We start from the raw sequence: 14,354 nt of genomic DNA, 5'->3' as shown, positions 1-14,354 counted from the left end.
TCTTGAAGAACTTCCGCGATTCTCGAGAAAAATAAATCAACTTCATTTTATCACACTCTTTCTCGTCCAGGCGGCGCTTTTTTCCCGAAAGAGAAGCGTAGACTGCCTTCGCTTCAGTCTGTATCGTTCCACGCTTTGTCGAGTCGCTCGTTGCAGCATGGTTCGCATCATTCTCGTTCAGGAGCACTCGGTACTTGTCGTCAAACCATTCGTTCAGTTGTCCACGTTGTTCATACCCGATGACGGTTTCTGGTGTGCTGCTAATTGCTGCTTTCAAGGTGTTCCAGCATTCATCGAGGGGAGCAACATCAATTTCGTCTATTCCTGGTAATGCAGCTTCAAGACGTTGCGAGTATGTTCCAGCAATGTTCGGCTTCTGCAGTCGTCGTAGGTGGTACCGTGGTGAGCGCTGGTGTCCTATGTTCTTGACGACTGACAGTTTAGAATGCAGTTTGACCATCACCAGGAAGTGGTCTGAATCGCTGTTAGCGCCACGATAGGTTCTGACGTCGATGACATCCGAGAAGTGCCGACCGTCGATCAAAACGTGGTAAATTTGTGTTTCTGTTTGCTGGGGTGATCACCAGGTGTAACGGTATTGGAGGATGTGCTGGAAGAAGGTGCTACGTATGGTCAAGTTTTTCGAGACAGCTAAGTTGATATGTCTTAGGCCGTTGTTTCGTTGGTTCGCGGATGGGCGCTGAATCTACCAATTACCGGACTGAATTCCCCCTCTTGGCCTACCTGAGCGTTCGAATCACTGATGACGATGTTGATGTCGTGTGTGGGCAGCGATCTTATTCACGCTCTAGCTGCGTGTAGAATTCTTCTTTATCGTCATCTGTGCTAGCTAGATGGGGGCTGTGGACGTTGATAATGCTGATGTTGAATAAGTGGTCTCGCATCCTCAGTCTGCACATTCTTTCGTTGATCGGCCACCAGCCAATCATCCGTTTTTGCATCTCCCCCATCACGATGAAAGCTGCACCCTGCTCGTGTGTGTTGGCGCAGCTCTGGTAGATGACATAACAACCTTGACACGATCGCACCATCGACCGCACATGCGGGCTCTCAATATTTCCGAAAGAATTCAGTTCACGCAAGAAAATTGAGTGACTTGAAGTTCAATGTTCTGAGTTTCCAATCTCTTGTCCGGGCCTGGCCTTGCAGGGCCTGCACCACCCCCCGGTCTCGCCGGAGGACCGTCGTGCACAACTGGTACGAAGACAGTGACATGGGGAACAGACGCTGTTTTAAGCCGCACCTCCATGGTGAACAGACGCTCGGATAAGCGTTCTTCCCTGTCAGCTTACGACCAAGATTCCACCGGGTTTTTTTTTTCCAAAATATATATTTTTATCAAAGCTCATATGGCGTTAGTCTGACGGGGCCGGGAGTTCAATATTTTGACAATTTTTCTTATTATCTATGTTAGTAATATGTAACCGATTACTCGCGGTTGGCTCGAGGTTAGTATTACAAGTGTTTTCGTAATTGGGATGTTGTTGTCTCCAATGCTCGGTACGTGTGCCCGACATATCTAGCGTGATGCGTCTTCTCGACTCGAGGAATCCAGGATAGAATGGTCACTAGCCGGCACAATCATCAGCTCGTGTAGAGTTGTCATGAGCGGTACAACCTTTGGCTCTTGTTGAATGATCAGTGGACTGCACAACCTTCGGAACGTGCATCTGTAAAGAGTGTGTGTATGTATTGCCGTAACTAAGTAAAAGTTTATAGATCGGATAGGAGGGATATGAAACAGGGACACAACGAAGGAAACATCATTAAACGTTGACATCGGCGTTTCTGAGGAACATGTATAGATGAAGCAGAAGATTAGGATCACGGCTACCTAAGATATCCCGGACGGGACTATCCGATTGTCTGCCTTGTGCTGTCAGTGCTCTAGAGACTGAGGACGAGCAGCATGGAACCGGATACACGACCAGACAATATGCTCGATGTCGTGGTAGCCATCGCCACAATCACAAAGATTGTTTGCTGCAAGCCCAATGCGATAGAGATGCGCGTTTAGGTTGTAGTGATTGTACATAAGCCGAGATATCACGCGAATGAAATCACGAACTACATTCAATCCCTTGAACCATGCACTCGTCGAGACCATAGGGATAATCGTGTGTAACCAACGACCGAACTCATTTTCACTCCACATGCGCTGCCAACTTACGAGTGTGTGCTGACGAGGAATGTAAAACAAATCGTTATATGCAATTTGCCTTTCAAAAAGTATGCCTTCTGAAGCGTCCACCTTAGCTAGCGAGTCCGCTTTCTCATTCCCCGGAATCGAGCAATGAAGGGGAACCCATGCTAAGGTAATATTGAATAATTTTTTTGACCAAAACACTCAATAGTTGTCTTATTCTTGTTGGGAAATAAGATGAGCGTTTATCAACCTTCATTGAGCGGATTGCCTCTATTGAGCTGAGACTGTTTGAAAAAATAAAATAATGGTCGATAGTCAGTGTTTCAATGATCCCTAGAGCAAAGTATATCGCACCCATCTCAGCGACATACACGGAACAAGGATCTTTGAGTTTGAAAGAGGCACTGGAATTTTTATTGAAGATGCCGAAGTCAATGGACCCGTTTATGAATGAACCATCTGTAAAGAACATTTTATCAGATCTAACTTTCCCTTATTTTTCCGAAAATACCGACGGAATAACATTGGAGCGTAGATGATCTGAATTCCATGGATTTTTTGTCGCAAACTAGATTGGAGATGCCTGGTGAAGGGTGCACTTCATGGGTAAGGTACTTAAGGTATAAAGACATAAAAATTGACTGAGGAGTCAGTTGAAGTAGATTTTCGAAGTTATCAATCACCAATGGATTCATGATCTTGCAACGGATGAGAAATCTGTAAGATAATTCTGTGACCGTAACATAATTCTGCCATAACTTCGAGACTCATCGTATGTGTCGAATGCAAACACCCCATGGCTATACGCAAGCAACGATATTGTATCCTCTCCAGTTTGAGAATATGAATCCTGGCAGCTGATCGGAAGCAAAAACTGTCATATTCTAACACTGATAACATCGTTGTTTTGTACAACTGAATGATGTCTCCTAGATGGGCACCCCACCATGTTCCAGTTATTGTTTGCAGAAAATTGATTCTTTGCTGGCTTTTCTGTTTTAAATATGCAATGTGTATTCCCCAGGTACATTTAGAGTCAAAATATTGGGTTGGGGAAAAAGAAATGTCGTATATTGTCAATATATGGCAACATCTAATCATATCTTGTTTTGTACTTATCGCATCGGGTCATACTATACGGCTATTTAAAGACAATATACGACAATCTGTGCTACAAGTGTCGTTTTGACAGTTGTTGTTTTTGTTTTTCTGTATTATAGTGATTTTCAACTCATTTGGCTGGTTCATCACTTGTACTTCCATTTTTGGAAGAATGTCGGGAGTGAGAATTGAACTCGTGACCTACAGCGTGAGAGGCATGGATGTTACCACTACGCCAGATCGCCTCCTCGTTTTGACAGTGTTGTGATTGTTCTTCCCAGTCCCAAGTTATAGCGCGTCAAAGATGGAGTCCACCAAGCAAGAAATTCGCCATATTTTAAGTTTTTACTACCTGCGAGGTAAAACTGCAACGATGGCGGCCGAAAAAAATCGTGTAGTTTATGGACCCGATACTGTAACGATTCGCACAGCACAGCGTTGGTTTGATCAATTTTGTTCTGGTGTAGTGGCTGTCGAAGATACACCCCGTACTGGTAGGCCAATCGTTGTGGGATCCGATAAAATCGTTGAAATCATCCAATGCGGCATGTGAAATCATCCCATCCGGCATGTGATCACTCGCTCGATTGTCCAGGAACTGGGTATGGACCATTAAACCGTTTGGAACCATTTGCAGAAGATTGGATTCCAAAAAAGCTGGATGTATGGGTGCCACACTAGTTGACGCAAAAAAATCAAAAAAATCAACAAGTTTGCGAACAAAACGGCGCATATTTGATTTAAATTGGATAATTTTAAGTATGTTAAATAAAGCGTCAAATTTCAATCAGAAATACGACATTTCTTTTTCCCCAACCCTATATACTCCAAGGTATTTGAAAAACATTAAGTGCCTGATCGTTTTGCCGGATAGGTGAAGCTGGAATTGGGCGGGTTCGTGCTTCCTAGAAAATACGACCATTTCGGTTTTCTCCGTAGAGAATTCGATACCCAGCTTGAGAGCCCACGTGAACAGGTTGTTCAGGGTATCTTGCAAGGAGTTTTGCAGAACGGCGTGATTAGTACCCGTGATTGAAATAACTCCATCGTCTGCAACTTGCAATCTCTAGTTAGACAATCATCTATACCATTGACGTAAAAACTATACAAGAGGGGGCTTAGGCAGAAGCCTTGTGGAAGGCCCATAAAACTGTATCGAGAAGATTTCAAGCTGCCATGATCGAAAAACATGTGCTTTTCTGACAGTAAATTGTACAAGAAATTATTGAGAATTGGTGAAAGTCCACGATTATGAAGTTTCTCTGAGTGAATTTCCATGGAAACTGAGTCAAATGCCCCTTTGATATCGAGGAAAACAGAAGCCATTTGTTCTTTGCGAGCAAATGCGATTTGAATTTCAGAAGATAGCAGCGCGAGACAATCGTTCGTCACTTTACCTCGGCGGAAGCCAAACTGCGTGTTTGAAGGCAAATTTTTCGTTTCGACCCACTTGTCCAAACGAAGTAGAATCATTTTCTCTAACAGTTTACGAATACAGGATAACATTGCAATCGGCCTATACGAATTGTGATCGTAAGCCGGCTTGTTGGGTTTTCCTATGGCTATCACTCTCACTTGTCTCCAGTCATGCGGGACTATATTCAGCTCCAGAAACTTGTTTAACAAGTTCAGCAAACGCTGTTTCGCCAAGTCGGAAAGATTCTTCAACAAGTTGAATTTAATAAAAATTAAAGAGTGTTCATAGCGGTCTCCCTTGACAAACCATTGACGAACTTCCTCCAATACCCACGCTTTTTTGCTTTAATCAGACCTTTTAGTTTGGCTTCTAGAGCTTAGTACTTTCGAAACCATTCCACTAATCCAGTTTTTCTGAATTTTTTGAAAGTGGATGATTTTTCAAGGTAGACCTTTGAACACTCCTTGTCCCATCGAAGTGATGGAGGACGACGTCGGAAAGTGGTAGCAGGAACACGTTTCTTTTGAGCTCGAAGTGCGCTTTTGTAAATCAAACTCGATGCATTGAAACAAGTGCTTCAGATTTTATTTCTGCAAATTTTCTCCAGTCAATATTTTTCGTGAGGTCATACGCAATATCGACTGACTCACGAGAACCTGATTCATTGGCGATCTATAAAATTATTGGCAGGTGATCACTACCGTAGGGATCTTGGATTACCTCCCACGTGCAATCCAGGGATAACGAAGAAGAGCAAAATGATATGTCTAGCATACTTGCCCTTGCAGGAGGGTTGGCTATTCTAGTTGCTTCTCCAGTATTCAAAACTGTAATTTGAAGTTGTCGCACAGATCATAGATCAAAGTGGCACGAGTGTCATCGTAGAGTGATCCCCATGCTGTTCCATGGGAGTTGAGGTCACTTAAGACTAGCCGCGGCTCCGGTAATGCCTCGATGATATTAAAAAACTGATGGCGGCCAACCATAGTTCTTGGAACCCACTTGGAACGGAACAACCCACCGGGGTTGGTTGCCCGATCTGCACTATGGTTACTCAGTCGGTACCGCGGCCCTACCTTCCCGCGGAGGAATCTAAGGACCACGAATGGGGTACACGAAGTATCGATGGTACGCTTAGTCCAGTCGTTTACCAATGAAGTGTGGTCTATTCGAAAACTCCCGCGCACTGAGTTCCCAGTGGAAGAATTGGAACAACGTACTGCAACTATACTCACTCTCCAAGCTCCTGCTCCCCACGATTCGATCCTGCGATTCTCGTCATACGATATGTTGCTGAATGTGGTGGAATGAATGTTCCGCTTCACCCACAATGCATGCTCAAAGAATATTAGGATAAATAAGTTATTGAAGTTATTGGGTAAATAATGCTTCAAAATTTCCGCGCAGTTTTGCAAATAGGCTGTGGAAAACGAATTCAGAATTCATTAAATAATACACCAATTTCACTCTTCCGTGTTACACAATTCGCAAATACATTCGATTGTCTGTCCCATCATTGGATGGTAAACCAGAAGAAATACGACATTTCTTTTTCCCCAACCCTATATACTCCAAGGTATTTGAAAAACATTAAGTGCCTGATCGTTTTGCCGGATAGGTGAAGCTGGAATTGGGCGGGTTCGTGCTTCCTAGAAAATACGACCATTTCGGTTTTCTCCGTAGAGAATTCGATACCCAGCTTGAGAGCCCACGTGAACAGGTTGTTCAGGGTATCTTGCAAGGAGTTTTGCAGAACGGCGTGATTAGTACCCGTGATTGAAATAACTCCATCGTCTGCAACTTGCAATCTCTAGTTAGACAATCATCTATACCATTGACGTAAAAACTATACAAGAGGGGGCTTAGGCAGAAGCCTTGTGGAAGGCCCATAAAACTGTATCGAGAAGATTTCAAGCTGCCATGATCGAAAAACATGTGCTTTTCTGACAGTAAATTGTACAAGAAATTATTGAGAATTGGTGAAAGTCCACGATTATGAAGTTTCTCTGAGTGAATTTCCATGGAAACTGAGTCAAATGCCCCTTTGATATCGAGGAAAACAGAAGCCATTTGTTCTTTGCGAGCAAATGCGATTTGAATTTCAGAAGATAGCAGCGCGAGACAATCGTTCGTCACTTTACCTCGGCGGAAGCCAAACTGCGTGTTTGAAGGCAAATTTTTCGTTTCGACCCACTTGTCCAAACGAAGTAGAATCATTTTCTCTAACAGTTTACGAATACAGGATAACATTGCAATCGGCCTATACGAATTGTGATCGTAAGCCGGCTTGTTGGGTTTTCCTATGGCTATCACTCTCACTTGTCTCCAGTCATGCGGGACTATATTCAGCTCCAGAAACTTGTTTAACAAGTTCAGCAAACGCTGTTTCGCCAAGTCGGAAAGATTCTTCAACAAGTTGAATTTAATAAAAATTAAAGAGTGTTCATAGCGGTCTCCCTTGACAAACCATTGACGAACTTCCTCCAATACCCACGCTTTTTTGCTTTAATCAGACCTTTTAGTTTGGCTTCTAGAGCTTAGTACTTTCGAAACCATTCCACTAATCCAGTTTTTCTGAATTTTTTGAAAGTGGATGATTTTTCAAGGTAGACCTTTGAACACTCCTTGTCCCATCGAAGTGATGGAGGACGACGTCGGAAAGTGGTAGCAGGAACACGTTTCTTTTGAGCTCGAAGTGCGCTTTTGTAAATCAAACTCGATGCATTGAAACAAGTGCTTCAGATTTTATTTCTGCAAATTTTCTCCAGTCAATATTTTTCGTGAGGTCATACGCAATATCGACTGACTCACGAGAACCTGATTCATTGGCGATCTATAAAATTATTGGCAGGTGATCACTACCGTAGGGATCTTGGATTACCTCCCACGTGCAATCCAGGGATAACGAAGAAGAGCAAAATGATATGTCTAGCATACTTGCCCTTGCAGGAGGGTTGGCTATTCTAGTTGCTTCTCCAGTATTCAAAACTGTAATTTGAAGTTGTCGCACAGATCATAGATCAAAGTGGCACGAGTGTCATCGTAGAGTGATCCCCATGCTGTTCCATGGGAGTTGAGGTCACTTAAGACTAGCCGCGGCTCCGGTAATGCCTCGATGATATTAAAAAACTGATGGCGGCCAACCATAGTTCTTGGAACCCACTTGGAACGGAACAACCCACCGGGGTTGGTTGCCCGATCTGCACTATGGTTACTCAGTCGGTACCGCGGCCCTACCTTCCCGCGGAGGAATCTAAGGACCACGAATGGGGTACACGAAGTATCGATGGTACGCTTAGTCCAGTCGTTTACCAATGAAGTGTGGTCTATTCGAAAACTCCCGCGCACTGAGTTCCCAGTGGAAGAATTGGAACAACGTACTGCAACTATACTCACTCTCCAAGCTCCTGCTCCCCACGATTCGATCCTGCGATTCTCGTCATACGATATGTTGCTGAATGTGGTGGAATGAATGTTCCGCTTCACCCACAATGCATGCTCAAAGAATATTAGGATAAATAAGTTATTGAAGTTATTGGGTAAATAATGCTTCAAAATTTCCGCGCAGTTTTGCAAATAGGCTGTGGAAAACGAATTCAGAATTCATTAAATAATACACCAATTTCACTCTTCCGTGTTACACAATTCGCAAATACATTCGATTGTCTGTCCCATCATTGGATGGTAAACCAGAAGAACTAGTGACCTAGTAACAACAGTGAAGATATACCCTTCCCCCCAAAGGGGAAACCCACATACTGGTGAAACCACCGAACCGGAGGGTTCAAATATGTGCACTAGCCGCGAACACAATAATGCGGAACTGAAATTACCATTTTACTGGTATACCTTCTTTCGGATGACCCTGTCGATCGTAACGTGCTAATTAACGCTAACGCTCTTGATTACGACCGTCGATTGTTGTGTAATATAGGGAAGGAGCGCAAAGAATGGTGTGATTGTTGAGACCGGGTAATTGTTCGATGTGCGCCCAATGACTTTAATGAGAGAATTGGAGGTGATTTACATATTTTGAAACATTTACACACAATAAAACCGAAAGTCCTGTGGCAATAAATCCGTTTCCGGAAATCAATTATCAGTGCCGTCAGAACCTCCCAGAAATGTGATCACAATGGGGCTATAAACCCACAGACACACAACACCACAGAAATAGGCCACCTTGGTGAGATCTTCCCGCCCACCGAGAGACAGAATCAACGTTTCAATTTCAAACCTTCCCAAAGCGTCGGGTCGACGACGGACGATGTGCGATATTCCGATTGACGGGCACACTTCAGGTGGGCGCGCAAAAACCAGATTTCTCGAAATAACCTATCCCCGGCAAGCGAACAGGTAGCGTGCTAACTGGGACACACCCATACAGGTGGTGGTTGTGGTGATAGTCATGAATCATTCGCCACGATGATTCGCCGGAATACTGGCGGAATGCTGGTGAATATACGTCATCGGAGTCAAAAAGCCGGGCGCGCATTGTGTTTTGATTCATCACAACGCAAACCGCAAACAAGCAGCACAAGAATAAGGGAAGCAGTGAAATGCGGATTTTTTGTTCTGGTTCAATAACCTGTGAGCGGAGCCGGTCTCGAATTCTGATCTTTTTTGTTATAACATCGCAAAAAATATCTCAATGGACATGTCATGCTTGCAGAATTCCTGGATCGTGTGGTCTAGTAGCTGTTGAGGTTGATGATAAATTGATTCGTGTGGAAAAATCTGACCGTCTCATCACCGGTGGTCCATTTGACGAAATGTTTCTATAACAATCGTTAAATAACATTTACCGCCAGTTCAAAACACGTCATTAAGCCGCTCATGTTTAGTTGTTTGGGTTGCGTACAGTGAGCGCGCGCGATTGCAGTTAAAAGCTCAGAGGTTATCGTCCCTCGAGACGGTGGCTTCAGTTGCCACCCATCATCTCATCTCGCGGCTTCCCGGAGGAAATTGCGTGCAATTTGGTTTCCTTTTCCAAGCAGCGCTCAAACACAATGCAAAAGGCAAACACTTGAAATTGAGCCCTTTTGTCGGCTCAATATACTCACCGGATTTACCGGATGGAGAAAAACATAAATTCTTTGCACAGCGTCTCACAATTTTCCTGCGCGGTCTCACTTATGGGAAGCGCAGGAAATTTTTTCCTCCAATAGCAAATGTGCAAATAACGTAAATTTGGCGGAAAGATGTATCACTGCGGAAAACGCAGCATGTTGCGACGCGTTAATGAGTCGTTTTGCTGGGAGTGGTGTTCGAGCGTAGAGTCAATCTGGGAACGTCGTGGAGACTGTTTGATCTTTGTACGACCGGAAATCCCGGCTGCAATCTCATGATGCGAAGATGAGAAAAATGCATATAACCATTGCTTCCACCACCGTTCAGAACACACTCAGCTTTGCTCGGTAAATTGCATCGATTGGATAAAACAAAGTCAATGGACTGGAAGAATCGGAATTTCCCACTCAGTCATCATCGCTTCTGACATTTGGTCATATCACAAGAGATGCTACGAAAATATTTGTAGATTCGTTAGATAAAAATTGATGATACAAATCTGTAGGTGAAATCCACGGGAGCTACTACAATATCTACGAATTAATGCGTATTTTTGACGTGGGACTACGTCTTTGATTTCTATATAGAGAGGTCACTACGAAAAATTTAACGAAAATTGAGAGATATGTACGATATTACGGAAAATCGTTATAGCACTATATGCTATGTTTTATTAGATAAGAAATTTATTCAGCAATTTTTTGGATTATGAAACGAACAGTGAAGACAGTAAAATAAGTAAACAATTTGGCGAATAAAGAAGGTGTGTTTCTTTTATTTTACTCGCTGCATGCGCTGTGGGGGAAGAGGAACAAACACCATATTTGCTTACAATTTGGACTTCATGGTAGAGATGGGCAAACCGTTCATGAACGGTACGAAAGAACTAGTTCGCCAAAAAGATTGAACGAACGGTCGTTATTTTTTGAAAAACGGTAGTTTGTCATACGAAATGATTCCGAGTGAACCATTTGAGTACGAATGATGTGTAGTTGAACTGGATATATGTGGAAAGCAGATTGCGTTGGACGGAACGGACAAATATAACGAAAACCCTCTGAGAAAACTAATACAGAAACTAATAAAGATAACGCGTTTCGTGTTTCGCGTTGCTCTTTTTTTTGTTAATACAGATCGGACTCGATTATCCGGAGTATTGATTTTTTTTTGCATGTATTTTTCGTTTTTTTGAAAATAAAAGAGGAATTTGATTTTTGATTCATCCCCTTAAAGTCAGAAAACACCTTTCTCACATGAAAAAAAATAATTTATCCAGATTCTCTCAGGAGGTGATAGACGATCATATTTGATGAAAAAAATCCTCCTACACATATGTTCGAATTTCAACAATGACAGAGTTACAGAACTTTTTTTTGTTTCAGACTCTGTTGCATCAAACTGGCTCTACATTAAAAAATTACGCTATAGAAGACGATTCTTGTGCTTTCATCAACTAAATTAGTGAATTTTAATAACATTTTGGAAATGAAACACTTAAAAGTTAATAATTTTTAATGTCTTCTTCTTCTTCAATGGCACTAACGTTCCTAGAGGAACTTCGCCGTCTCAACGTAGTATTACTTGCGTCATTTTTATTAGTACTTAGTTGAGATTTCTATGCCAAATAACACGCCTTGAATGCATTCTGAGTGGCAAGCTCTAGAATACGCGTGAGCACAGTGCAAGTCGGAGGAAATTTCTTTGACAAAAAATTCCCCCGACCAGAACGGGAATCGAACCCGAACACCCGGCATGTTAGTTATGACGCTAACCACTCGGCCAAGGGAGCACCATATGTCACCATATGGCACCATATGAATAATTTTTAATGTGTTATTATTAATTTTATCCTAAAAATTTATATTAAACTAGATTGTTTCTATCAATTAAAATGAAGTTCTTTCACCGCTCCACAATTTGTTCTTTGACGCACAACTTCTATCTTTCTTAATTTGGCTGCAATATCGATATAATCAATTCCTGGTGAAAATTCAAGCAAAATCTTCAAAAATCATTATTCTTACTAGATTTGTAATAGCCACTTAAACTTCACCTTAACGTTGAATGCTTACATTTTTTCATGAAATAAGCCAAATTGAAATATAAAAAAAAAAATTTTTTTTCCAAACTTTATCCGGAGTATTTTATTTTTGATTTTCGGAAATTTTGAATAATTTGTATAATAATTCTATATTGAATAGCTAATATGGGTATCAAATGAAAGGGCTTCACTAGTATAGATCACAGTTATTTATGAAAAATTCTAATCCAAAATGGCCACCACAAGATGGCGCCATATATATTTTTTTCACGACCCCATCAATGTGGGTGTCACATGAAAGGGCTTGACTAGTAGAATACGACTATTTATGAAAAATGCAAATCCAAGATGGCGGCCACTACAAAATGGCGGATTACATATTTTCTCAGAACCTCACCAATATGAGTATCAAATGAAATGGTTGGACATAGAACACAGTATATTATCAAAATATTCCGAAAAAAGTTAGGTAAGAAATAAATATAGAAAATTTTTTTTTAATGGTTTTAATGTAGAATTTTAATGTAGGTAAGAAATAAAAATTGAAAAAAAATTTTTTTTAATGGTTTTAATGTAGAGAAGTATACTAATGATACAGATAATTTGCTAAAAACTAGAAAATACAATAAGTAAAAAAAAATTTAAGTTAAACGGTTTCATGTACTTAAATAATTAGACAAGTAGCAGTTAGTAGTTATCACATCCATTCAACGGTCTCCAACGATTATGCGATTGTACAGGTCGGACTCGATTATATATAGTCGACCATTTTTTTTCAACAATTATTTTCAAATCCTATACATAATCGAATCTCAAGAAAACAATTTTTTCATTATTGTATGAATGTCAAACATTAATAGAGAAATAGCTTTTTTGTGATTCGATTATGTATTGGATTCGAAAATTAACGTTGAAAGTGAAATTGCGATTATATATAATCGAGGTCGACCTGTATCGTATGTACGATCAGAATCGTAGCTGTAGTTGCTCCTATTATTCTTCTTCTTCTTCATTTGCACCTATAATTCTTCATCAGAATAATATTTAACTGTTGTTTTAATTTTTGTCGTTAACATTTTTGGATAACTTCAATAATGGTTTTTTTTTTCTTTTTATTCCAGGTATGTCCAAAAAATGTTGAATTTGCCAACATAGTATAGTAGTAAGTAATCTGAAATGTTCAAAACAAATCACCATATATCCATGAACATTTGTATCATTGTATCAACTCCTCTAACGTAACGTGATTGCGAATGTAGAAATAATCTGATCTAATTATATAATAATTTTTAAGTTTTTTTCTGTCTATTCAATACAGAAAAAAACTTAAAAATTTCAATTGAAATTCTAAACTGAAGAACTGATGAAATGGCTGAAAAATTTGAAGACAGTATACTTGGTTACAAGTCATTCATATATCAAAAGATGGGCACATGTGAAGGAATAAAAATTATAGGAAATATGTAGAGTTCATGATACGACGACATTATTGACTTAGGACTACGAAATTACCCTCTTCAATTCGGATGTTTATTACTTCGATTATTATTCTAAAATACATCAATATTTTTTTTAGGTTTTACTCTTTAATAGAAGCTTTTGGTGGTCCTGAAAAGAGCCCATTTTTTACTTGGTTTTATAGAAGCTGCTAAATATGCTGATGATTCATTCTTGAAACAATTTTTAATAATAGCTATTGCGGCGATCTTTTCACAATTGACACACACGCACTAGTCACGGGCGATTATATACGAACAATTATTTTCTACTCCACAGTGTCCGTTGAACGAATACTGCATTTGTCTTTCAAGCGAACGATTGCTAAACTTTTGAACTACTGGGTCGATTCAGATTATCGTCATATCAAATTAAAGCTAATTAGCTAGTTTTTCTTGGGAAAATATTATACTTGCAAATACATTGGCTTTCGATTCAGTAATTATTGATTGTATTTATTTCATATTTGTCATATTATTTCATATTTTCATATTTTTTCTTGAAAGTTGAGGTTTTTTTCAAATAACATATCCAAAAATCAGAAAGGCGTTTTTCCGTTTTTGAGTTATGACTTTTCAAACTAAACCGATGGTCCAAAAAATCATTTTTCCCATGTTATCCAAAAATTATTTTTTTTCGAAAATTCATAACTTTTGTCATACTGAATTGAGATGATTGACGATTGAGATGATCGACTTATCAAATTGAAGCCAATGAGCTGGTTTTCCTTCGAAAAAACATCGCGATTGTGAAAAAAGTTATTTTTGGAAAAAAGGGAAAAAAAGATCTTTCGGACCACCCTAAAAATGGGCAACCCTAATAGAAAAAAAATATGGATCATATATTTTGCCTAAAGAAACAAAACTATCGCTTTTCACGGAAATCTGAGAACCACTATATCGGTTTGGCATGGAATGGCTGTATATATAGATATTCTCATAAGGGTCATACCCCGAAGGTCTTTTGTCCCTGAAAATGAAGAACCAAGTCAAAATTCACTTTTTTTTCTCTCATGGAGCGTATTTACGTATGATATTTCATACGCAAACTTCATGCTATTA

At 40.3% G+C, this 14,354-nt stretch overlaps 1 protein-coding gene across 4 annotated transcripts in view; it reads left to right on the top strand.

Annotated features, from left to right (window-relative positions):
* The window catches only part of LOC129780322 (signal-induced proliferation-associated 1-like protein 2), a 245,109-nt gene that overhangs the window by 118,824 nt on the left and 111,931 nt on the right, over window positions 1–14,354 (top strand). Inside the window, exon 2 of one of the 4 annotated variants that reach the window (XM_055788453.1) lies at window positions 12,918–12,958. The exons of the other annotated variants lie outside the window; for them this stretch is intronic. The gene's annotated coding sequence lies outside the window, so the exon portion shown is untranslated. The remainder of the gene's footprint in view (window positions 1–12,917; window positions 12,959–14,354) is intronic. 4 annotated transcript variants of the gene reach the window in all.

The sequence above is a fragment of the Toxorhynchites rutilus genome, chromosome 3, assembly GCF_029784135.1.
Source record: "Toxorhynchites rutilus septentrionalis strain SRP chromosome 3, ASM2978413v1, whole genome shotgun sequence".
NCBI lineage: Eukaryota > Metazoa > Arthropoda > Insecta > Diptera > Culicidae > Toxorhynchites > Toxorhynchites rutilus.
This window is presented reverse-complemented; position numbering and strand designations above follow the sequence as displayed.